The sequence below is a fragment of the Lissotriton helveticus genome, chromosome 3_1 (assembly GCF_964261635.1).
Source record: "Lissotriton helveticus chromosome 3_1, aLisHel1.1, whole genome shotgun sequence".
Lineage (NCBI taxonomy): Eukaryota > Metazoa > Chordata > Amphibia > Caudata > Salamandridae > Lissotriton > Lissotriton helveticus.
In genome coordinates, this window is record NC_136061.1 from 62,410,618 (window position 1) to 62,437,121 (window position 26,504).

At 44.5% G+C, this 26,504-nt stretch overlaps 1 long non-coding RNA gene and 1 pseudogene across 3 annotated transcripts in view; one reads left to right on the plus strand and one right to left on the minus strand.

Moving 5' to 3' along the window:
• The window catches only part of LOC144822106 (sterol 26-hydroxylase, mitochondrial-like), a 138,298-nt pseudogene that overhangs the window by 2,639 nt on the left and 109,155 nt on the right, over nucleotides 1-26,504 (plus strand). The window contains exon 2 of the transcript XR_013608564.1: nucleotides 7,771-7,962. The product of XR_013608564.1 is annotated as a sterol 26-hydroxylase, mitochondrial-like (transcript). The remainder of the gene's footprint in view (nucleotides 1-7,770; nucleotides 7,963-26,504) is intronic.
• LOC144822107 (uncharacterized) overlaps nucleotides 24,975-26,504 on the minus strand; it is a 137,517-nt gene continuing 135,987 nt past the window's right edge. For both annotated transcript variants that reach the window (XR_013608565.1, XR_013608566.1), the window contains exon 3: nucleotides 24,975-25,908. This is a non-coding gene — a long non-coding RNA (uncharacterized LOC144822107). The remainder of the gene's footprint in view (nucleotides 25,909-26,504) is intronic.

Consider the following 26,504-nt stretch of genomic DNA (forward strand, 5'->3'; position numbering starts at 1 on the left):
GGCTTTGATGAATATAATATTGAAAATACTTCAGTTCTAATAAGGGTGGAAAAGAAAGATGCTTTGGGTACTCCTGCTGCTTTGAAGTACCTGGGTGGGGTAAGGCTACCACTGCCTTGCAATGAACAGTGGGGGGTAGAGGAGGTAGCGGACACCATACCCCAGGCCCTTCCTACAGGGCTTTCCATCCCTTTGCGTGGGACACTTGAATACTGTTGCTGCTTTGAACTACCTGGGAGGGTGAGACTTCAACACACGTAAAGGGTTTGAGGAGGAGGCGGACAGCATGCACCAGGCGCTACTTACAGAGCTCTCCATTCCTGCTCCGCGGGATGTGCCCGGAGAAGACCAGGCCATCTGCACACAATAGATTCCAGCCCACATTTTGTGGTCCTTGTGTTTTAGATCCAGTCATTTTCTGTGATCATGAGGAAGAGGAAAGTCCACATCTGTTGAGGGTAAAGACCGCTCCATCACATCCTCTGTTGTGAATTATTTAACCTATGTAGTTGGCGCTCTTAACAAAGAACTAGGTATAGTGGAACAGGAACGTGGTGCTATCAGTGAAACCTTACCTGAAATGACCCAGGAATACGCTCTCGCTTTCATTAGTGGAGAAGTGTGGCTCACTGGTTAGAAGCGGCAGACCCTGAAGCAGAGGTCGGCCCGGGACCAGGGTTCAATTCCCGTTGCGGCAGGGTCTTGGGTCAATGTCTGCGGACTCGATAATTCTCGCCACGGTGCCTAAGCTAACCATGGGTCCCACTCTGCAACTCTGGGCAATAGCTTGCTTAATCGCCACAACAGCCCTATCATCGCCGGGTATGCCTGGCTTCACCTTGGGGGTGCCCAGGAGGGACCATCTCACAGGAAAAGCCAGGACGGGTTCCCCAGCAGTATACAGCGCCAGGACACTCCGAGATGGAGTAACAGTGCGCTTTACAAGTATACATTTACATTTACATTAATGACCAGGTCATGGACAGTAGTTTACTGGCTATTAATGCAAGTATATCTCACAACTCCCTTACCATTGAAGCTGATGTACACAAAATCCCTTCACTGGTTAAGTGAGTGAAAGTACCTCCTACTAATATATATATATATTTTTTTAAATGACTGTTTATCAAGGGGTACACCTAAGTTTACATATCCAGAATCTGGTCCCTCTCAAACAAGGAAAGACGTAATCATTTAACTACATCTAAGGTTGATACCACTCTGATGAACTTAGAATCGTCGGATAAAGGATTATTTGTGCAAGTACAAACCAGATTGACAGCAATTGAAACAAGAATTTGCAATGCAACAGGTCACATTTTTAGAGTTAGAGCTATTGGCGTGGTAAATGACAATGTCTTTTACCCATGTGTTTTGGTTTGGAGTGAAGTGGATGTATGTACACAGGCGCAGATGCGGCACTGTCTAGAGGACTTAGAATGGAGGAATTACATCTGGGACCAGAGAAGCAGCTGCAGCACCGTCTAGCAGACTCAGAATTAAGGCATTACAGGGCTAAAGAAGCACTCGGTAGAGTGCTTAGAATGAGGAATTACCACTGTGACCAGAGAAGCAGCTGAGGCACCGTCTAGGAGACTCAGAATGAAGGCATTACTGACAGGGCTAAAGAAGCAGCTGCAGCACTCTGTAGAGGGCTTAGAATGAGGAATTACCAATGAGACCATAGAAGCAGCTGCATCACTATATAGAGGTATTGGAATGAGGAATTACCACTGGGAATAGAGACACAGCCGCAGCAATGCCTAGAGGACTTACAATGAGGAATTACCAAAGGCACCACAGAAGCAGCTAGCAGCTGTGCCTAGAGGACTAAGAATGAGGAATTACCACCGGTGCCAGAGAAGCAGCTGCAGCACTGCCTAGAGGACTAAGAATGAGGAATTACCACTGGGACCAGATAAGGAGCTGCAGCACTGCCTAGAGGACTAAGAATGAGGAATTACCATCGGGGCCAGAGAAGCAGCTGCAGCACTGCCTAGAGGACTAAGAATGAGGAATTGCCACTGGGACCAGAGAAGGAGCTGCAGCACTGTCTAGAGGGCTAAGAATGAGGAATTACCACTGGCCCCAGCAAAGCGGCTAGCAGCTCTGGCTTGATGACTAAGAATGAGGAATCACCACTGGGAACAGACGCAGCTGCAGCACGGTCTAGAGGACTAAGAATGAGAAATTACAACTGGGTCCAGAGAAGCAGTTAGCCACACTGGCTAGAGGACTAAGAATGAGGAATTACAACTGGGAACAGAGACTCAGCTGAACAAGATTTACATCACTTTTACAGAAACGAAGCAATGGAGCTTCGAGCGAGTGAAACATAATGTTAAAAATGAATGATTCAGCTAAAGGGAGCTAGTGAGTAAAGTCAACTTTCTAACATTCTAACTTTGTGACTGCTAAACTCTATTGTCAGTGACCCATACACGCATTAATCATTTATCCGTTAACTGATCAAACCCACATGCCTCGAAACACTCAACTATTAACCCACTCCATGTATTCACTTCTTATACTTTGCCAACATGAACTGACATCGAAAGGATTTGAACCTATGACCTCAAAGGTAGCACACTGAACTCTGAGACAGGCTGAAAACAGCAACAGTTTTCTCGACTTCACTATGTTTAAATGTCTTCACTCCCATCTTGTTAGAAAAGACAACGGTGTGCTATACATAGACCAAACATTAATTGTTTCTAGCCCTTAAGGTCTATTTTTTAGTTTTGCAAGGCTTCAGTGTTGAAGCTGGGGCCTTAAATGTAAATGCACACAATAATGCAAGCACAGAATAAGAGCTTAAATAGAGGGAAGGAAATGAAGTGTTGCATTGATACATCCAACTCGCATTATCCATTTAAAGTGTAAGAACAGAAGTCTTCAAATGTCTTATTTCATGGTAATTGATTTCGGTAGCGCCTAAATGATGTGAGCCTTTTTAAAAAAAAAAAAAATGTAAACCAAATTACCACAATTTGTCCCGGGCAGTGGATGGAGTATGCTTGTTTTGAAGGAGGCCTCGAGTGACTCAGTATAATATAGTGGAAAAAGCCAAAGATGTTTGCCAGAAACATTAAAATTATGGGATCCAGGAACATTCCATACACCAAAAAAATTAAACATTGACGCAGCCAATGGTTTCTGAGTGGTCATAATGAAGGTCACATTACTTTTTTACCCTAATGGAATTTCTCAGACAACTGCAAATAGCCCTAAAGGAAAGGCTCCTAAATCCAATGGGGTTGCAATGCATTAGTGTAGGAGGCTTGCTGAGTATATGGTGCACACTTATTTAAGTGAAGTACCTCGTACTAATCCAGACAACCCTTATAGGAATTTAGTTGTCTTAGAAAATCATAGAAATCTCTCTAAGTGGTAGCTGTGGAGAGCAGCCTTCAGGTTTAGTCTAGAAGAAGTGTTAAGCAGCTTGTTTTATGAGATCTAATCATATCATGTAAGTTAAACAAAAAAGAACTACCCAGAGTAGTTATAAAAATGCCTATTTATTATACACCCTCACTAACACTTTGGCATATCTCCTACCCTGCGATATCAACACAAATACACACAATACTTCAATTGTAAACAGGTAAGTGAGCACAAATACACAGTGGTCTCCAGGGGGAGACCAAACCAAATACTAAAGAAGTGGAATGCGAACTGCGACCTAAGTCGGGTCTTGGACCAGAAGACTCGGAAGAGAATACTAGGAACCATCCAAAGTAAGAACCCAGGAACCTCACGGAGTATGTGCAGAGTGGAAGCCAAGCCACGTACTCATGCCAATTCAATGTCGATTCGTGAAGAGAAGAACCTGCAAGCAGAGGGGACAGATTCTATGTAACTTTGAGGTGACCAGGAGGCACGGAAGAGCAATGACCAGTGCTGACGTTTACATTGTCGCTGCAGCTGTGAGGACCGGGCGATGCTGTGAAAGACTAGGAGCAGTTCACGAGCTGTCCCACGTTAGAAGTCGCGAACCAGAGGGTCAGTGTCTGGCAGGAGCACCAACAAGCCTTGGCATCAGCAACAGATGTTGTAACCTATAAAGGAGCAACATTGGGACCAAGAAGGCCCAAGGGACTCACCAATTGCAGGAGAGTCAGAGCAGGCCCAGAGCAATGAGTGGAGGCACAGGAGTCAAAGAAGACCATGAGCAGCTCACCAAGGATGCAGGCCCACGGTGCAGAGGATGCAGGGAGGACGAAGATCTTGGCAGGAAGAGATGCTGGAGACATGAGGTTCTTGTAGCCTGAAGATCGCTGGAGTACAGAGCCAACAAGCCTCGGCAACAGATAGTCAATGTGGTGCACAAGTGTTCAGTTCCAGCAGTTCCGACGAGAGATACTGGCCTCAAACTTGCTGACAGGACAGGCCTCGATGGATGTGCAGCACAACCACCTGTGTTGCTGAACCTAGCGAAGTCAGTGTAACGTCAGCTGCAGCAGACCAGTCAGCTTCGTTGTGGTGCCTGCAGATGCATGGGAGTGACTCCTTCACTCCAAGAAGATTCCTGCTGGTGTCCTAGATGCCCACAGGTCTGGAAAGGAACCTGGAAGAAGCACAGGCACAGTCGATGAAGAAGACTTGCAAACAGCAGGAGCAGCAGGACTCTTCTTTGGTGCAGCTCAGCTCAGCAGCTGGGAGCAGAATCTTGTCTGGGGTCGGCAGCACCACTAGCTTGCTGGCAGACCCTGGAAGGCTATTACCGGGAGTAATGGAGACTTCCCAGAGGAGCCCCTAGGGCATGGAATCATACCTCCAATACTGGTAACAGTGCTGGGGTATGATTCCCAGATGTTTGATACCAAATATGTCCAGGTTCGGCACAGCCAATATATAGTTAGCCATTGCGTAATGATGCACGGCCACTTTCTATGTGAAAATGGCTGACCACACTTACAAAGCCTGGAGAATCAACTCCGGGGTTTGTACACCTATAACCTAGACCCCTGCCTTCAGGATTGAAAGGCCAGCCTTGGGGGTGACTTATAGGTTTTAAGTGCAGTGACCTCAGAGATAAGGAAACTTGCATCTGTCGTAAGTGGTGCTAGCACCAGCGTAAACAGGCTGCCAAGGCAGGCCTGTAGTCACAGTTTGAATGGTCTCTCATCGGTGGCACAATGCATGCTGCAGCCCATTGGAGACCCCTGGTGTACCTATGCCCTGGGTACTTTACTTAGTACCATATACTAGGGACCTAGAAGGGTACACCAGTGCCCAATTGGGAAGGTACCAAAGTACTTACCACTGTCTAATTTAGGGAGCAAGCAAAGCTCTCTTCATTTAACTAATGCAAGACCTATTGCATTGCAAGTGCTTGTTTAACAAAGATGTCCCTGTCATTCAGGGCTGTCTTTTTCCCCAGGGGGCTGATAAGATACCTGGCTTCATTACATTAAAGAAAGCTTTGTACAGCTGAATGTTTTTTTTTTTTAACCCTTTCGGTATTAGACATAAAGTTTTTTTGATTATTGACGTTGCCAGAGGGAGATCAGCAAAATGTTCAAGGCAACCACAAGATCTTTTATTTTATTGAAAACAGTTGCTGATATTGAAGCATATTTGACTCTGGTGTCTAATAGATTAGAAAGGTTTCTTGTGACACATTTTATACTCCATATTGTTCACATCTGATATGTTTCTGAGAGTGGATACTCTGACCTTTTTCCACCATGTCCTGGTGACATGGTTTCCATCATACCTTTTTTTAGTTTTTTTTTGTGGTAAATTTGACCATTGTATGCAGAAACGCTATTCGGTACCGCTTGTACACAATTGTCTCTTTAAACAGACAAAAGTTGCTCTTATCTTTTTACAGAAGCTTCAGGATGAACATACGTATAATTATTATTATTATTATTATTATTATTATTTAGAGGTTTTATATAGCGCTGGCTAGAGAGATCAGAGCGCTTTACAGGAGCAAGAGCAAGGCATATATCAATGGAACAATGGATACATGCAAAATGCAATCAAGGACATGAGAATATCCACATTTTGCCATGGCTGGTTTTTTGATCGGAGCTAAGAATAAAAAACAAAATCAACTGTAGTATCTTGGCCTTAGTGTTGTTTTAAATAAGCATCTGAATTCTTTTTAGTCTATATTTTGTTATGTACTGTATGGATTTTTTTGTGGGTATGTATATGGTTTTTATAAAAATAAAAAAAGGTACCCTAATGATGATGCACTGCCAACACCACGTTAGTACTTCTGAAGGGTCCTCTTGGCAGTGCAGATGGAACCGAAGGATGTAATACAGACATCCCCTTAGCACATCTATAGGGTCCTTTCAGACGTAGTGGAGGCGAAAGCCAAGGATGCACAGTAGACCCGCAGTAGGGGGTCGGTAGGGTCGGTTCAGATGTAGAGGAGATGGGAGTCAAGGATACACAGTAGACACACAGTAGCGGGTCTGTAGAAAATCATTGAGATATAGTGGAGACGGGAGTCAAGGATGCACAGTAGATACACAGTAGCGGGTCTGTAGAGTCCATTGAGATATAGTGGAGACGGGAGTCAAGGATGCACAGTAGATACACAGTAGCGGGTCTGTAGAGTCCATTGAGATATAGTGGAGACGGGAGTCAAGGATGCACAGTAGACACAAAGTAGCGGGTCTGTAGAGTCCATTGAGATATAGTGGAGACGGGAGTCAAGGATGCACAGTAGACACACAGTAGCGGGTCTGTAAAGTCCATTGAGATATAGTGAAGACGGGAGTCAAGGATGCACAGTAGACACACAGTAGCGGGTCTGTAGAGTCCATTGAGATATAGTGGAGATGGGAGTCAAGGATGCACAGTAGACACACAGTAGCGGGTCTGTAGAGTCTATTGAGATATAGTGGAGACGGGAGTCAAGGATGCACAGTAGACACACAGTAGCGGGTCTTTTGGGTGCATTGAGATATAGTGGAGACGGGAGTCAAGGATGCGCAGTAGACACACAGTAGCGGGTCTTTTGGGTCCATTGAGATATAGTGGAGACGGGAGTCAAGGATGCGCAGTAAACACACAGTAGCGGGTCTGTAGAGTCCATTGAGATATAGTGGAGACGGGAGTCAATGATGCACAGTAGACACACAGAGCGGGTCTGTAGAGTCCATTGAGATATAGTGGAGATGGGAGTCAAGGATGCGCAGTAGACACACAGTGGAGGGTCTGTAGAGTCCATTGAGACATAGTGGAGACGGGAGTCAAGGATGCGCAGTAGACGCACAGTGGAGGGTCTGTAGAGTCCATTGAGATATAGTGGAGACGGGAGTCAAGGATGCACAGTAGACACACAGTAGCGGGTCTGTAAAGTCCATTGAGATATAGTGAAGACAGGAGTCAAGGATGCACAGTAGACACACAGTAGCGGGTCTGTAGAGTCCATTGAGATATAGTGGAGACCCAAAAGTTGTAATACAGGCTCTACAGTAGAGCATCTGTCCGGGTACTGAACGATTCACAACAGACATCACAGGAGCGCATCTATATGGTCCAATCAGAGGAGTGGAGGCGGGACTGGAGGATACGCTAAAGACAGTAAATGATTACTAATTCTCAGGTCTGCGCTGCATTCATTATAAGGCAAAAGGAGGAGTCCTTGCCAGTCCTACCTGAAATCTGCGACACGGCTTTGACCCCCTCATGTGGACGGTGGGTCAAGTCTCCTACTCTGGATTTCATGCCACACATAGGAAATGCATCCCATGCACTCATGTTGTAGGAACACAATCACATGTTGTCTCTTGTGGGTTTTAGGTCGTGCAGAGGAAGATGTATGGACCGATATGGCGGACTGGCCTCGGAAATTATGGAAAATGTGGCTCTGGCGAGCCCAGAGTTCATCGAAGCTTTCCTGCGGCAGGAGGGCAAGCTCCCCATGAGGTCTGAAACGGATGCCCTGAAGGAGCACCGAGAGCTGAGGGGCCTGGCTAAAGGACCCCTGACCTCGTGAGTACATCTGGAAGGGGGAGATCCTGATGTCCAGGGCTTGGCTTGCCAAGAGAATGTCAGACTGACCTGCCTCTCTCTAAGAGCTCTATCACTTGTCAGTCAAGCCATCCCCTACCCTACCTACCTTTCTGTAGACATGCCCACCCCATCTCAGATAGTGTTTTCTGTTGGGAACAATTGTGGCTGCCCGAGGTCCTGGATGTCAGAGGTTCTTCTGTGGGTGGTTGTGAGTGAGGGGGAGGGGGTTCTTTGCCGCACAGATGGGCCTTGGACTAGAGCTGTGACACCCACAGGGCCGGCTCTAGGCTCATGGTGGCCCTGGGCAGGGAGTGTAGGTAGGGGGCCCCGGAAGAGGGGGTCCGGGCGGGGCGGAGCCCGGAGGCCAGTGAAGAGGGGGGTGTCAGGGTGTTTGGAAGTGGAACAGAGCCGGAGGCCGCCAAATCCCTGCCAGGGGCCACCACGCAAATATGTATCCATCCTCAGAGAATTAATATATTAAGGATAAATATTGGGGTGGTGGCCCCTGGGGTTTGGTGGTCCTGTGCAGGTGCACAGCTTGCACATGCCTAAAGCCGGCCCTGACAACCATAACTCTATAGTCTCAAAATCCTAAATGTCACCAGCAATCCAGAGGAGTGCTCCATCTAGGGAATTTGGCCCTTAAGTATTGTCTCGTTTCCCTTTAGACATTGAAAAGGAGAGGTTGTTTGATACATCATGCCAATGGTTATTTTTCCTTTAAAACTATCCTGTTATGTTACCTGGTTATTATTTTGCTCTCTGAAAATGATAACTCGTAAAGGCACTAGGTTTACCCTGGATCAAAGTACTCCAGACTCCTAAACCTAAATCTGAGGCTTTGCATCACCATGCAGGAACATACAAAGTAACTTTAATAATAACTTGCTTTGTATGTAATGCTTCATGCCTCACTCCGTCTGTCTCGAAGCACTGTAAATGACAGATTTTGCTGTTACCCAGCTAATGTCAATCAACCTACCGTCTTTCTAAGGATAGAGGCTTTTGAAGAGGCAGGACTCTCTTCAACTGCCCAGCTCTCTCACAAGATAACTCCAGCAACAGAACAGACAGGTTGCTAGGCAGCATTAGTGTTCCAAGGCAATACATAACTAAACATAGATAAATGCAACACAGGGAAGAATATAACACATCTTCCTTCTTAAACAAAAAAAAATGAAATAACTAGGACTAATGTAATCATCATATTTTTTCAGCATCACATGTGGACGTGCTGAACTACTCCTGGTAGGACGAATCAACTCGTTGCTTGTGCCTGAAATAGTTTTACCATTATCGCTTGTATCTGAAATGGTATTACCAACTCCCTGCTGAGATTTAAAGAATACAGTGAGCTCAGTGTCCGAACAAGGTGAAACTTTTCTAGTATTCCACCAATTACCATCTGCAAGTTTTACACTGTTGCCTCTAACAGAGACAACTTCTTTTGGAGAAGACCATTTTGAACTACCCTTTCTCGATCTGTCTCCCACAAACACACGCACAAACATCCCTTGGGAGAACACACGTCTTGCCTTAACAATGTTCCTATTGTGGCGATGGCAGTAAGCCTTTTGGTACCTTTCCACCCTATCTTGTACTCCATCCAGGATCACATCATGTTTACCGGCTCTGTTCTTCCACCCTGGTACTGCAACAGAACACGGTATTCTTGCTTTGAGTAAAGAAAAGGGTGTTTCTTTTGTAACCGAATGAGGAGTAGTTCGATAAGACCATAACATGTCCTTGACATGCTGCCTCCAGGATTCGCCATTCATACATGCCAATTGGACACACTCAACCAACACCCTGTTGAAGCGTTCTACAAGGCCATTACCCCTTGGATGATAGACAGGTGTTGTGGTGTGTTATTCCCCATTTCACAAGGAAAGTCTTGAACTCTTCAGAGATAAATTGGGGCCCATTGTCGGTGACTATCTCTGCTGGACACCCCTCCCTTCTGAAAATATCTTCACAGAAAGATATCACACTGCCCGACTTAACTTCTTTGACAAATGCAACTTCCGGCCATTTTGAGAAATAATCCACCATGACTATGGCAAATTTCACAGAAACATTCAAAATGTCAAAAGGTCCACAAATGTCTATGGCCAGTCTATCCCAGGGACCCTTAGGTAAAGGTGAAGCAACAATCGTAGTTTCCTGGTAAGAATGTGTCTTGTCACTACAGGCACATGCAATACAATCACGAACATGACGCTCAATCTGAATGTCTATGCCTGGCCACCAAAAACTCTCCCTACACCTCCTCTTCATCGCAGACATGCCTCCATGTCCCTCGTGCAAAATGTTCAACAATCTTTCTCTAATACTCCCCGGCACAACCAACCTGCTCCCTCGTCTAAGACGATCATCAATAACATTCAATTCAGACCATATTAATTTGAAAGACATCAAATCCTTGTGAGAACACCATCCACGCTCATCTCTCAAACCAACCATCACTTTGCTCAAGGTCTCATCCTCAACAAGAGCCTTTTTCCAATCCTCTTGACTAATATCACTACACACATCCTTAACCTCAGCCACCATCCATTCATCATCATCATCATCCTCCTGAATGTGATCTAAAGGCAGTCTTGAAACACAGTCAGCATTAACATTCTTCGCACCTGGAATGTACTTTATCTCAAAAATGTATTCCTGCAGACGGTACAACCACTTAGCAAGTCTTGGGGTGGCTTTACCCGCACCCCTCGTAGAGAAAAGATCCACCAGAGGTTTATGGTCCGTGCGTAACTGAAAAGAGGTTCTCCACACAAAAGAATGAAAATGTTGCACTCCCCACCAGCATGCCAAAGCCTCTTTTTCGATGGTAGAATATGTATGCTCTGCTCCCTTTAAAGTGCGGGAAGCAAAAGCAACCACCCTTTCAACTCCTTTGTGAATCTGAATTAAAACGGCACCCAAACCATAATTACTGGCATCAGTGGAAATAACTGTGTGGTCCAAAGGATCGAAAGGTTTCAAGGTGACCGCATTGGCAATACAACTTTTGATGGAATCAACATTTAGTTGACAAACTTCAGCCCACTCAAATCTGGCACCATTCTTCATAAGTTTCCTTAACCCATTTACCTTGTCAGAGAAATGATGCACAAATTTCGAATAATACTCCGCGAGACCAAGAAACGATCTTAATTGGTCTCTATCCCTAGAAGCCGGTGCATTCTCAATGGCATCCACCAGATTCCTTTTAGGTTTGACACCCTCACGCGATCGCGTGTGACCTAAATACTCGACCTCACCCACAGCAAATTTGCATTTCTCCAAAGCAATGGTGAGACCAGCCTCAGACAATCTTTTGAGAACATTTTCCAAATTGATGTCATGTTTGGATACGTCACAACCCCAAACCAAAACGTCGTCCTGAACCACCACTACATTCTCTAAACCAGCAAAAACAGACTGCATGACCCTTTGGAAGACAGCCGAGGCTGACTCCAAACCGAAAGGCATACGTACAAACTGGAAAGCACCCTCTGGAGTGTTAAAAGATATAATGTGCTTAGAGTCCTCATGTAACAAAATTTGGTGGTATGCATTGGATAAATCCAGAGTAGTAAAATGCGTACCCCCCCTTAACAGTAGCTAACATCTCATTGATGCGGGGAAGAGGATGGCGATCTATCCAAATATTATCATTCACATCCCTCAGGTCAATACACATCCTAATATTTCCGTTGGATTTTCAGGCCAAAACAATCGGACTTAACCATTCTGATGCCTCAATAGGCTCTATTACTCCCTCCTTGCAAAGCCGGTGTAACTTTTCTTTCAGTTTATCCCTCAAAATGATAGGAACGTTCCTAACCTTATGCACCTTGGGAACGTCACCTTCTTCAAAATTATCCTATGTTTAAATTTCCTCAGATAACCCAACTTTTTCGAGAACAATTCAGGAAACTTGTTGCACCATATAGAAGAATTACTCGGTGATGTTAATAATACTTCCTGGGGATGATTAGGATTTAACACAATATTGAGAGCTCTCTGTTCCTTCCAGCCCAAAAGAGATCTGCCCTTGTTTACTACATACAATTTCGCTATGGTTCTTCTATTCAAGAAAAACATTTCCGTTTCGATACACCCAATAACAGGTAACTTTTCACCACAATACCCTTCAGAAATGACACTGGTGGGTTGCAACTCTTCTAACCTACCCCCCAAACCTTCCCAGACAAATTTGTCAATAATTGTGAACGGGAAACAGGAATCTGCCCAAACTTGTTTGGCTGCACAGACATCGGCGCTTGGCTGCACAGACATCGTTTATTTAGCAATGACAATAAACTTTCCTTAGCAGCACCAGACACTGTTTATTTCAAAACTGAAATGGAGTGGAGTGGTGTGGCTCACTGGTTAGAGGCGGCAGACCCGTAAGCAGAGGACGGCCCGGGACCAGGGTTCGATTCCCGACGCGGCAGGGTCGTGGACCAGGGTCAGCGGGCTCGATAATTCTCGCCTCGGTGCCTACTCTAGTCAGGGACCACACTCGGCAACTCTGGGCATTAGCTTGCCTCATCTTCACAACGGCCCCCCAGACCGCTGGGGATGCTTGGTCGCACCTTAGAGATACCCATTAGGGACCATCTCTCAGGGTGAGCCAGGACGGGTTCCCCAGCGGTCGAAGCGCGGAGATACTCCTCCGGGAGTTGATTCTAGCGCTATATAAACCCACAATTAAAAAATTAATTAATTAAATCCAAGTTTCCTTCGCACTTGGCTGGCTGCACATTCACTGGTAATTTCAAAGCTGAAATTTAACTTTTCTTAGCACTTGGATGAACTTTGCTCGAAAATTAATTAGCATTACATTCTTCTTCACACTAGGCTGCACACAAACTGAATGTCGTAATAGAAGGATCACAATGCACGCTTTTGAAACACAGCAAATGGATTGAAGCTGAACAAAAGTAGTGTCACGAAAGAAAAATGATTAAACATTTTTTTTACCCAGGGGTCACTTACTGTCTTTAAATGCTCGAAAAAAAATGATTAAAACAAAATGTAATACAGGGTCCTCTCAACCAGGAGAGGGCTGCTCTGAGCACAACATGTAGAGACCGAGGGGTCTTTTTATTTAAATCAGCAGATTCAGACAAGGTCACATGTTCGCGATACCACTGATTTTCTACAGAAAATTGAACCAGTTATGAATGATTTGAAAAACATGGAAATCATCATGTGTACAGTGGACGTATGTTCACTATATACCTCCATCCCCCATGATGGAGGCATAGAAGCCATCGAACAGATTTTAGCATCTTCTGACCTTGATTCTGACTTGAAAGTTTTTCTGATGCAACTAACTATCTTCACCCTCTATCACAGCTACTTCACAGTTCTGGATAAATGGATCCTCCAACTCAATGGTACCGCCATGGGAAATTCGGCGGCTCCTTGCTATGCAAATCTTTACATGAGAGCATTTGAAGAGAATCATATTTTATGTCACAACAACTGGCTTCAACATGGCAAATTATTTTTGCGATACATAGACGATATATTCCTACTATGGAGTGGTACAATTGATGACCTAACATCTTTTCTTGAGACATGGAACACGTTCAACGAAAGAATTCGCTTCACTTGGGAATACAGCAAAACATGCATCCATTATTTGGATGTGGAAATTTCTAGAGAACGAGACCAATGGCAGACTACCATTTTCCGAAAACCTACAGATAGAAATTCCACCCTGCATTATACCAGTTTTCACCGGTTAGGTTTAAAGAATAATTTACCTTATGCACAACTCCTTCGTATCAAAAGAATTGTGTCTAATGAGAATGAAAGCATCAAACAAATGAAAATCACGTTGGAGAGATTGAAAGCACGGGGATATCCTACCCCCATTTTGGATCTAGCTGTGGAAAGAACAAGTAGAATCAGTAGGAATGAACTCCTACAAGTGAAAGCCAAGGAACAGTCCGACCGGATGGTCGTAGTCTCCAAATTTTCTAAGATTTCCAACAAGTTTCAGTACATTATTCGTAAACATTGGCCCATTTTGGCAATTGAACCTGATTTCAATGGTCTTTTTAGTCAACCACCCATGTTTGCATTTACCCGAGGCAGAAATCTTAAGGAAATTCTGAACCAACCACAGTCCACCAAGAGTACGACAACCTACTCAGGTCTCAAACCTTGCTACAACTGTAGTAACTGTAACAACTGTATAACAGGGAACACCACGAGACACCCCATGAAAGGTCACATGATTAAATTACGTGTTAATGCTACCTGCAACAGTGCTAACGTAATTTATATGTTGAAATGCCCGTGTGGCAAATGTTACATCGGCCACACAGAACGTAAAATACGTGTTCGCATTTTGGAACACAAAAGCAACATTCGCACGCACAATCAAAAATCCAGTGTAGCGAACCATTTCCATGAACAAAGACACAATGTGGCACAATTGAAGTTTCTTATCCTTGAACAGGTTAAAGTGACACACAATAATAAGAACACTCTTCTTAAACGAGAGAACTTTTGGATCCGCTCAATGTCCACGATGGTGCCTGATGGTCTTAATGACCGGATGGAATTTTTATGTTATCTGTAATTTGCATATGACACACTGTTTACACTCATTCCATTATGTATTTCTTTAACTTAATAATGTTTTTTGTATACATGTAATACGTTGCTGTCATTATTTAGCTGCTTGTAATTCTGTAATGTGGTGTAATATATGGTGGTTTTCACACTGTGATAGGCACAGGCACCTTTTTATTCACTGGGACGGATAGTCCGTTCTTTATTTTTATGACCCGTAGTATTTTGTTTATGTTTATACACACTGCACTTTAAGAGTCGGGAGTATTGGTTCGACACACTTGGTCCTCGCGTTTCCCGCTTTGACTGGGAACTTTGTGCACACTGTTTCAAGTAAGTTACCCCTTTCGGGATTCATTTCGCGGTTCTTTCCGCTTCTAGAGACCACACTTGCCGTTTCTCCGGTCGCGGTGATTCCGCGGCTTGAGAACACTGTCGTTCTGTTCACCTTTGTTTAAACAACACGCTTTGGGCTACAGGATCTGTTTTAGCTGCACAGTCGATTACGTACACTCTGGTTTTACAGTTTTGGGTTTGTGGTGTTGGCTATACTATTGAGACACGTTTCTGAACACTATGACGGTTACTTGGATGTCACTTTTCACGCTTTTTCTGTTAACACCATGGGTTTATAATTACATTTTTCGTCATTGTTATTGGTATATTTACGGATATTATACTCTTGCTTTTTAATTATTATTAGATTATGTTTATTGCTACATGTGCATGCAGACTTCTTGTTCGAGTACTGATTATTTGAACTGCCTTTTGAATATGGCTTATTTGGATTGTTTTTTCGTAGAGTATTTCCCTGAAGAAGGGCTATGCCCGAAATGCATCGGGATGTGTAAATACCATGAGGAAAATGATGATATGATATGGATTTGATTCTATGGAACCATAAATAACGCTGGGTGAATTAACCTACGTGGCAAATAAATTACAATGTGAACACTTGGAATATTGTTCCTTTATATACTTTTTGATGAATCTGCTGATTTAAATAAAAAGACCCCTCGGTCTCTACATGTTGTGCTCAGAGCAGCCCTCTCCTGGTTGAGAGGACCCTGTATTAGTTCCTTGGATTTTACACTGTGAGGCCAGACAGTGTTTCACTCTAGTAGCACACTTCAAACTATCACTTTGGATTACCTGAGAGCACTTGGTTGTGCGAGTTCCACTTCTTTATTAATTGTTCTAAAACAAAATGTATCCAGGGGTCACTTACTGTCTTTAAATGCTCCAGCAACTGTAAATGTCCTTCTTGCCAATGTAGATATAAATGTAGAACAGAGATGTCCTCTTTCAAATTGTAGATATCCAACGGTAAAATTCTTTATCAATAGTAATTATCCAACTTTTAAATAGGGCATCCCACCCTCGTCGCCAGTTTTGAAGAGGCAGGACTCAGATGATTCAAAGAAGATATTTATTAGTATACAGGAACAGACCCCTGGGACACAACAGCTCCTCTCTTCAACTGCCCAGCTCTCTCACAAGATAACTCCAGCAACAGAACAGACAGGTTGCTAGGCAGCATTAGTGTTCCAAGGCAATACATAAGTAAACCTAGATAAATGCAACACAGGGAAAAATATAACAGAGGTCTGAATCTTCTTGTTGGAATTAGAAAGCAACATCACATTTGTCACCAATGGGCATTAAGCAGACTAATATCTTCCCTGGCAGATTATCTACTTATTCCTCTGAAATATCTTATGATGTTAGTGTGCCAGTACCACAATATTAGGTTTCCTATTTATAATATATGGGATAAAGTACTCACTGCCACACAGTACAGGATTGAAAAGTAAGGAGACGCTGCTCACGGCGCGCAGCGCGAAGGGTTGAAAATATTCATATCGCAGTGTTGCGCCTTTAATTTCACTTTGTCTGATTTTAAATATTCACCTTGCCGCTTCCCCGGTCCACCGCTGACTTTACGTCAGATTGATGTGGAGGGAAGTCTGATTCGAGTAGCACGCCGGAGGTAATTAGACTTCCGTTGTGGATCCTGCACCAGTCAGACGATCCCTAGGCATATAAGTGGATGCCCACTCAAGCGTGCAGCGGACGCGTGAAGGGGGTGCGCCGATGGCGCGCCAAAGACAAGCCACTTGCTCACTTTGCCACTGGATTCAAGCAAGCCGGGCTGAAGACGGCTGTAATGCCAGAAACCGGTCCTCGGAAGCTTGTTTCAGGTCCCGGGAAGGCATGGCTTGGCAGTTCGGGCTGGACTGTTCCCATGAGGCACAGGGTCAGACTGATTTGCATATAGCCATGTCTGAACTGGGGTGGCAGAGTGGGCTAAAGAACGGTGATGGATTAAACCCAGATCTTTTGACTGGGTGTGAGTGTTTGATTGGTTCAGATGCTCCGTCCATCACCACCCCCTTTTGTACCACTTTTGGCCGCCATAAGTGTGGCAGGGTATGCTCAGACGTGAATCCCTTGCTCACTTTGCCACTGGATTCAAGCAAGCAGGGCTGAAGACGGCTGTAATGCCAGAAACCGGTCCTCGGAAGCTTGTTTCCGGTCCAGGGAAGGCATGGCTTGGCAGTTCGGGCTGGACTGTTCCCATGAGGAACAGGGTCAGACTGATTTGCATATAGCCATGTCTGAACTGGGGTGGCAGAGTGGGCTAAAGAACAGTGATGGATTAAACCCATATCTTTTGACTGGGTGTGAGTGTTTGATTGGTTCAGATGCTCCGTCCATCACCACCCCCTTTTGTACCGCTACCCAATTTAGAGAAGCATCCACGCTTGTACTCAATCCTCTTCGCCAGATTATTAATTCTTCTTTTAAATCTGCCATTTTACCTACAAGATGGAAACAGGCCTGGGTTTCCCCCATTTATCAAAAAACCTACGCTAGACCCTACTAAGCCAGAGAACTTTAGGTCTATTTCATTGCTCCCCTGGCCGGCAAAGGTGACGGAGTCACACGTCAATAATACTCTGACAAACTTTCTCTTCTCCAATAACATTCTGGATACCTCTCAGCATGGCTTCCGTGCGGGCCATCGCACCGAAACAGCACTCTTGAGCATGACGGAACACCTTTGAACCTTCATGGATTCCAGGCATACGGCAGCGCTGATCCTATTGGATCTTAGTGCCGCCTTCGATACAGTCTCACATGAGGTGCTGCTGTATCGACTGGAGGCGGCTGGGGTCAGTGGACTGGCACTGGATTGGTTTAGTGCTTTCCTAACTGGGAGATCTTTCCGAGTCTCCACCCCCCCGTTCCTATCTAAGGAACGACTAATTGAGCAAGGAGTCCCCCAGGGGTTGGCACTCAGTCCTACGTTATTCAATCTTTACGTCCAGCCACAGGCTGAGGTCGCCAAACTGTGGGAGCTATCAATAGTCTCATACGCGGACGACATTCAGTACGTGGTGGCGCTGAGTGATGACTCTGGGCTGAGCTCATCCACTTTTAAACATGGCCTAACAGCAGTAACAAACTGGATGACCTCAAACTACCTACATCTCAATGCCAGCAAGACTGAGGTCTTGCTTGTAGGAAAAGATGTCTCTGCCTGGGAAGAAAAATGGTGGCCTGAGATTCTAGGTACCCTTCCCGAGCCCAAAAATGAAGTAAAAAACCTAGGGGTCTGGGCAGATTCCTCCCTGAATTTTATTAATCATACCAAGAAGGTTGCCGCCACGTGCTTTGGGATCCTTCGGAACCTCAAACCTATTTTGACATTTTTCGACCGTTCCACCCGTCAGCTTATGTTGCAATCAACCATCTTCTCTTGCCTGGAATATGCAAGCTCTTTGCTTCTAGGGGTTAATCAGGTGGAGGTAGGAAGATTGCAGCGGGTGCAAAATGCGGCGGCTAGAGCCCTGATAGGGCTCCCCCGCTTCCATTCGGCTGCGGGCACCCTGAGGAAACTCCATTGGCTGCCCGTTGTCAAGAGGATTCAATTCAAGGCCCTCTGCCTTTCACTTAAAATCCTGAAATTCGCATCTCCACCTATGCTCTGTCCTCTCCTGACCCCATATGTCCCTCGGTAGTGGTCCCTCGGATAAAGCGCTTGCGGATGGGTGGCCGCTCCTTCCGCTATTTGGCGGCGAAATTATGGAATGCCTTACCGTTCCAGTTACGTGGCTTAAATGATCTTTTGATGTTCAGAAAGGCCATTAAGACCCATCTTTTCCTTTAGACTGTCTGTTATGTTAGAGCCACCACACTGTGCCAGCGGTAGCCCTTTTTCTTACTCTTTAAAGCGCCGGGACGCCCCTTATCTGGGGCAGCTGTGCGCTATATAAAACATGTAACATAACAAACATAACATTGTAAGTTACTGAGGAGGTCTGTGACCATTTAGAGGAACGTGGCCGAAGGCAGAGTCAATTTCTGAGGTCCACTTTACTCTTAATAACACACGTTCATCCCATAGCACTTCCCACATACCACTTGGTATCTTGGTGTAGTGCCCGTTCATATAAAAGGGATTGGATGTTTGTAAACATGAAGAGTAACATTTGAATCTCTTGTGCAAAATTAAATAATACGCCAAAAAGCAGTTGGACATTTGTTGCCTTAAGACATTAGAATCAATATAGTACGAGCCTGATATATATTAAAAAAAAAACTATGTATCTCAGAATGGGTAGAAACATGCAGAGATGTCCTATCTTTCCTATTGTTACCTATAGGGTGGTTAAAATAAAAATCTATCTTCTTTCTGCTTATCACTTTTATCCGTAAAAAACAGGGCAGAAAGAAAAGTCACGTTTCATTTTCAGTTTTTAAAGTGATGTTTTAATTATGAGGAGGTTGGGCGCACACTCTCACATCCCAACACTCTGTTTGCCTCGATGCATCACAGTAAATGCAATGCATGATAACACTTAATTCAGTGTCCGGCTTTAGTTTTTCACCCTTGTTGGTGCAGCCAGTGCTGTGTATCTCTAGACGTGTGTTTCAGGATAGTTGTCCTTCTTCAGTAGAGAGCAACACATTCTTTTTGGAGGAGCTGGAAATGCTGCCCATAGACTTCTCAGGTCTCTGTACCACTCGCTGGGCGCAGGTGCATCAACCAGAGCTCGTCAGCTCATTGGCTCAAGGGAGCCTCCCTTCCCAGCAAACTGAGTGGTGGCATATGAGGCAATGTGCGCCCACCCTCCTCCTGTTTATAAAGGCTCCCCTTGAGCTAACAAGCTCAAGTAGGAGTCTGGCTGCGGCGTTCTGGACGGTCTGGAGTTTGCGGAGGTGTTTTTTGTTGATTTGTTATTAACTATACATTTATATTTTAAACATACACCGAATAAAAGTACATGTATAACCCAAAGGTGCAATGCCTAAAATAGAAAAACTATGACGATTATATCAAGTCTTTGCCTATAACCTACAGTGGGGGACCATCGCAGTACTGAAATAAGCAAATCTGCCCTACTAAAACCATAGGAGGGAATAAAAGATGAAAAAAGAAAAAGAGATATATGAAAGTTGTTTTCAAATTGTTTATATGTCTCTTTTTCTTTTTTCATCCTTTATTCCCTCCTACAGTTTTATTTAGTACAGGCAAAATGTATACAGGCATACCATTGTTAATGTCCTGATGATGATCCTATATCTTTTGTAAGGATCGAAACGCCGTCAACTTGTTGTACGCCATATACACCTCTTTATTTAATACTTATTATGTGTAATGTTGTCTCCACTACAATTTGTTTATCCTATCAAAATGTCTCATACAAATAATTTACTCTGCCTGAGCCTTTTTGTTTCATGTTGTACGTCATTCCCACTAAGTTGGATACAGGCTTGTGTCCCACTTTATTTATTTCTTGCTGAATTTTGTGTATATTTAAGCAACTATATATGAAAAACACCTGTCCGGCTGGACGGATGTAAAATATAGTACTGATTGTGTGTATATTTATTGTTTGCTCTCATAAATCCTTGTCTAGGGACCACTGTCTTTAGAAATAAAGTATTGCTTGTAGTAGCCCATTTGCTAAGATATTTCTCAGTATCTTTGCATCTTCATTGATCATAGACGGCACTCTCTAAAGCCCAACATCTGTGGGGTTTCTATTGAGCTTTGAAATTAGGACCAGAATTATCTCCCTCATAGTTACCCCTATCTGTCATTCTTGCATGCTTCCAGGAAGACCTATAACACACTGTCTGAGAAAATGCCAGGGAAGGCCGGTATATCTCAATAGGTTCTGAGCTGGGATGGGGCAGTGAGATAAATAACGGTGATGGATCAAGCCCTGATCTTTGGACTGGGTAAGAGTGGTCTGCTTAATTCAGACCCTCTGTTCATCACCACCCCCTTTTCTGAATCGTTTTTGGCCACTATAGGTGTGGCAGGGTATACTCAGACATGAGTCCCTTTCTCACTGCTCCATCAGGATTCAAGCAAGCCGGGCCGAAGAGGCTGAAATGCCAGAAACCGGTCCCCGGTAGCTTGTCTCCTTTCTGGTGAAGAATTGGCTTGGTAGTTTGGTCTGCCCTGTTCCCATGATGCACTGGGCCAGGGACAGACTAATTTTCATATAGCCAGGTTCTGAGCTGGGATGGGGCAGTGAGATAAATAACGGTGATGGATCAAGCCCTGATCTTTGGACTGGGTAAGAGTGGTCTGCTTAATTCAGACACTCTGTTCATCACCACCCCCTTTTCTGAATCGTTTTTGGCCACTATAGGTGTGGCAGGGTATACTCAGACATGAGTCCCTTTCTCACTGCTCCATCAGGATTCAAGCAAGCCGGGCCGAAGAGGCTGAAATGCCAGAAACCGGTCCCCGGTAGCTTGTCTCCTTTCTGGTGAAGAATTGGCTTGGTAGTTTGGTCTGCCCTGTTCCCATGATGCACTGGGCCAGGGACAGACTAATTTGCATATAGCCAGGTTCTGAGCTGGGATGGGGCAGTGAGATAAATAACGGTGATGGATCAAGCCCTGATCTTTGGACTGGGGGTAAGAGTGGTCTGCTTAATTCAGACACTCTGTTCATCACCACCCCCTTTTCTGAATCGTTTTTGGCCACTATAGGTGTGGCAGGGTATACTCAGACATGAGTCCCTTTCTCACTGCTCCATCAGGATTCAAGCAAGCCGGGCCGAAGAGGCTGAAATGCCAGAAACCGGTCCCCGGTAGCTTGTCTCCTTTCTGGTGAAGAATTGGCTTGGTAGTTTGGTCTGCCCTGTTCCCATGATGCACTGGGCCAGGGACAGACTAATTTGCATATAGCCAGGTTCTGAGCTGGGATGGGGCAGTGAGATAAATAACGGTGATGGATCAAGCCCTGATCTTTGGACTGGGTAAGAGTGGTCTGCTTAATTCAGACACTCTGTTCATCACCACCCCCTTTTCTGAATCGTTTTTGGCCACTATAGGTGTGGCAGGGTATACTCAGACATGAGTCCCTTTCTCACTGCTCCATCAGGATTCAAGCAAGCCGGGCCGAAGAGGCTGAAATGCCAGAAACCGGTCCCCGGTAGCTTGTCTCCTTTCTGGTGAAGAATTGGCTTGGTAGTTTGGTCTGCCCTGTTCCCATGATGCACTGGGTCAGGGACAGACTAATTTGCATATAGCCAGGTTCTGAGCTGGGATGGGGCAGTGAGATAAATAACGGTGATGGATCAAGCCCTGATCTTTGGACTGGGTAAGAGTGGTCTGCTTAATTCAGACACTCTGTTCATCACCACCCCCTTTTCTGAATCGTTTTTGGCCACTATAGGTGTGGCAGGGTATACTCAGACATGAGTCCCTTTCTCACTGCTCCATCAGGATTCAAGCAAGCCGGGCCGAAGAGGCTGAAATGCCAGAAACCGGTCCCCGGTAGCTTGTCTCCTTTCTGGTGAAGAATTGGCTTGGTAGTTTGGTCTGCCCTGTTCCCATGATGCACTGGGCCAGGGACAGACTAATTTGCATATAGCCAGGTTCTGAGCTGGGATGGGGCAGTGAGATAAATAACGGTGATGGATCAAGCCCTGATCTTTGGACTGGGTAAGAGTGGTCTGCTTAATTCAGACACTCTGTTCATCACCACCCCCTTTTCTGAATCGTTTTTGGCCACTATAGGTGTGGCAGGGTATACTCAGACATGAGTCCCTTTCTCACTGCTCCATCAGGATTCAAGCAAGCCGGGCCGAAGAGGCTGAAATGCCAGAAACCGGTCCCCGGTAGCTTGTCTCCTTTCTGGTGAAGAATTGGCTTGGTAGTTTGGTCTGCCCTGTTCCCATGATGCACTGGGCCAGGGACAGACTAATTTGCATATAGCCAGGTTCTGAGCTGGGATGGGGCAGTGAGATAAATAACGGTGATGGATCAAGCCCTGATCTTTGGACTGGGTAAGAGTGGTCTGCTTAATTCAGACACTCTGTTCATCACCACCCCCTTTTCTGAATCGTTATCTCAATAGAAAAGGCATTGCTACCCGGGTCTTACTGTGCTGCCCATCAGGTATGGCTGTGATGACCTCTGCCTTCGTAAGTGGGAAATAATCTTGAATATGCATCTTGTGAACCCAGTCCTGCTATCTTTATTTCTTAGCTAAGTGGGAACAAAGGCCCTTACATTTCCCAGCTTCTCCTTGCATTATCTTTTAAGTGCCTGATGGGAGCATTGGGCTTTATGCCCTATGCAACCATGCCAGTATTTTGGTAGCTATGTAAGGAACTATACAAAGAAGGCAACCGCGTCATAAGCTTTATGCATTGGGGATAGAAACACGTGCTGCAGCAGATTAAAGAAAGTTGAAGAGCAGAGATGCATTACGGCTGGTAAAGGCTTCAATAAGATGAATTTAAGCATACAGCAGAAGAACCATCATTCACGAGGGCCTGATACTGTGGGTTGATCTAAGGTGCTGTGTCCGAGACCAAGGATTAGTCTGTTCAGGCTGCGAGAAGGCACAGGGAAAATGAACTGTGGTGGCCCTGCAAAGCAAGGAAAACCTAAAGGGCTTGTCAAGGTGGCAGCACAGAGGAGTACAGGAGCCTCCTATAGCAAACAGTGAAACTGATAATGGACTACCCATGCATGAAGGAGGATAGTTGCCTAGACCAACTCTCTCCAGCCCATGGATTTGCTTAAGACAGCAAACATACCTAAATGTGGAGAGTGGAAGTAAAATGACTTCATATGTCAATGTTGATATGTGTACAGTCCCTGTGGGTGAAGCAGGGCAAGTTCAAACTACTAGGCTGAAAGCAAATTATAAACTTCATCCTTCTGGGATGTTGTTGTGTTGATTAGACCAAGGGCATGCACAAGGCTGTCTCATCGTGAGGTGTTTGCAATGCCCACAGGTGCAGTGAACTGCTCACTGATACTGCGCAAGCTGTCCTTTGGATCCCATCTCCCTAGACGAAGACTCTAGCGGATAGCAGCCTCTTTTGTAGTAACTCTCAAAAGGCAAACAAAACGTGCAAAAAAGGCATCTCTTTTCGCATGACGTGTATGAGAATAAGTATTTGAGAATATATTTTGGCAAATACAAGCCTTGGGGGTATGATTTGCTACTGTGCTTTTCATCATATGCATTATATAATCAGAGCAACAGTGGGATACTTGCGCGCATCAGACCATTATACTTGAAAAAACGTGCATAGGACTCCTTTGTATGCCTCCAAGGTATTGTAAACTACTAACAAATCAAGTTGTAGAGCAATAAAGGGTGTCCAGTTATAAGGCAGAGTTGTACAAAAGGGCTATACACGACAGTACCTTGTTTTTAATATTCTGGACAGAAAAGGGGTTCTCGCTGTGCCGTTCAAGTGACCGCAGCAGAGCACACAGGGATGTCATGCTTGGTGATCCCACAAGACATATCTGGCTTCTGACCAATCAACGTCAAAGAGGACTCCTAAGCCTAGTTCAGTTACTCTCCAATCAGAGGGCTCAAGGGGAACAATGCCATCATGCTTTCAGGACAGGAGAGTCCTCAGAACGAGGCAAGGTCCATAGACCTGTTATGACGGATAAGCCTCTGGCTGTCAAGGTTCCAAGGGTGAGGTCAGTTGAGGGTTCATCATTGGAAAGGAATGGATTACCTAACCTCTGAATGTGGTGGAGGAACATCATGAAAACTGTCAGTTTACAGCAGATGTCCACCTCCCACCAAACTCTAGATGGCCACCATAGCAACCAGCCACCTCCTTTCTAGTGATCCAGTGGGACACAACAACCTATGGACAATATTCACTAAATACTCATTCGGGCCCATAAACCACACTCCCTCATTATGTGGTCGATGAAACTCTGTTGGGGATCAATTTTAGGGCTGATTCTATATGTCCGTTTGCCTCTCAGTCTTGAGCCTATTTTAATACTAAGCCATTTCTTTACAACATGGATCTATTTTAGTTGATTTTATTTGGTAATTATGACAATTAAATAGTTACCTGTTCGGTTCATTAAATAACCACAGACTTGGATACGTTTTTAAAGGTTTATCTGAATTTGACCATGGGAATCAAAGACAAATTACAGTGTTACCTCCATTATTCTGAATAGGTAAAATTTTGGTTATCTAATTTAATCTATAAAATTTCAATGTCAAGTACCTCGGGAAGAGAGGAGAGAGAGAAAAAGCACATTGACACAATACCCAGATTTATATTTACCTAGAATGGTGCAAGATCAAACCCCTCTGGCCAAGAGTTGTGGGCCTCTTAGGAAAGATTCAGGTGACCGGTTCAATACAAGATTGGGAGGACAGGTAGCCTCTTCTGGATTTGACGCCTCCATCTCACCCCTCTCTGATGCTAATTTCCTCCTCGATTCTTCCGCGCTCTTCTTTCTAATTTTATTACTTCCTCGATTCTTACATGATCTTCTTTCTAATTCTATTTGCTTGAACATTTCGTCTGCTTCTTTAGGTATTTCGATCAGCATTCGGACAGCTTCTCTTTCTCTCAGCATTCTAGCAGCGACTGCCCTCTATAATCTATCTAACTACCCCAATTATACTTTCTTAATGGCATGTACCACCCCTAAATGTTTCAACCTTATGAAACCTCTAATTCTGATTGGATAGACCGAGGGAATGATCAGCACACAATGCTAAGTTTAATACTTTTCTTAAGACCTATGTCTTATGTTACCGCCCAATAATTTGTTTCTCCCTAGCTGTATTTCCCCCCCCATGTTCATAATGCATTATCAACAATGGATACAGTTTTGTACAGTTGTCCTTGAGTCTTCAGGATGTTCAGCTGGTTCCCAGGACATGTGGAAAAGGTGTCCTTGATCGGGTTCCAAGACTTGAGATCATGACTCCGGAGTTGTCTCTATCGCGCATGTGGGTGGGTGCCGCATGATTGTCACATGGGTGTAAGCATTTACCTCTCTTTAAGGCCCAAATACGAACTAAAAGAGAAGTCATGAAGACAAGATGTTAGATTCAAATAAAATGATTTCACGGTATACTACTTATCTCTACTCTAATGCCATTTAATAAAAAAGCCTATTTATGCATTAGCACTTAGTATATAACACGGTTTAATTTCAGATCAAGCAGATGCTGAGCATGTGAGTTCTTAAGCAGCCATTTTAGCTGTTATTGCGCAGAAGCAAAGCTTTCCCTCCAAGCGTTTAGACGTCATGCGGTTGACGCATTCGCAGTATGTTTGCCTGCGTTAGCAGCCATCTTTAATTGCACTTGGGTTACTTGTTAGTAAAACACATAGGCAAGCTTCCCCCTTTTCTAGTAAATGTAAAATGTCATGTAAAATTAGTACTAAATACAATATTAGTAATTTATTAAACCATTATATGAGAGGATTTATCCAAGCAAGTTGCTTACATGCAAATCCTTGCTCCATCCTTGTGGTGAATGTTGAAATCTATTAAACCTTCTAACATAATGAATCTAACATAACAATGTTTTATTATCAACCTGGAAAAGACTCATTAAAACTTGGGGCCACAGGGTGGACATACATTTCTGATGCCAGAGAAGGTAG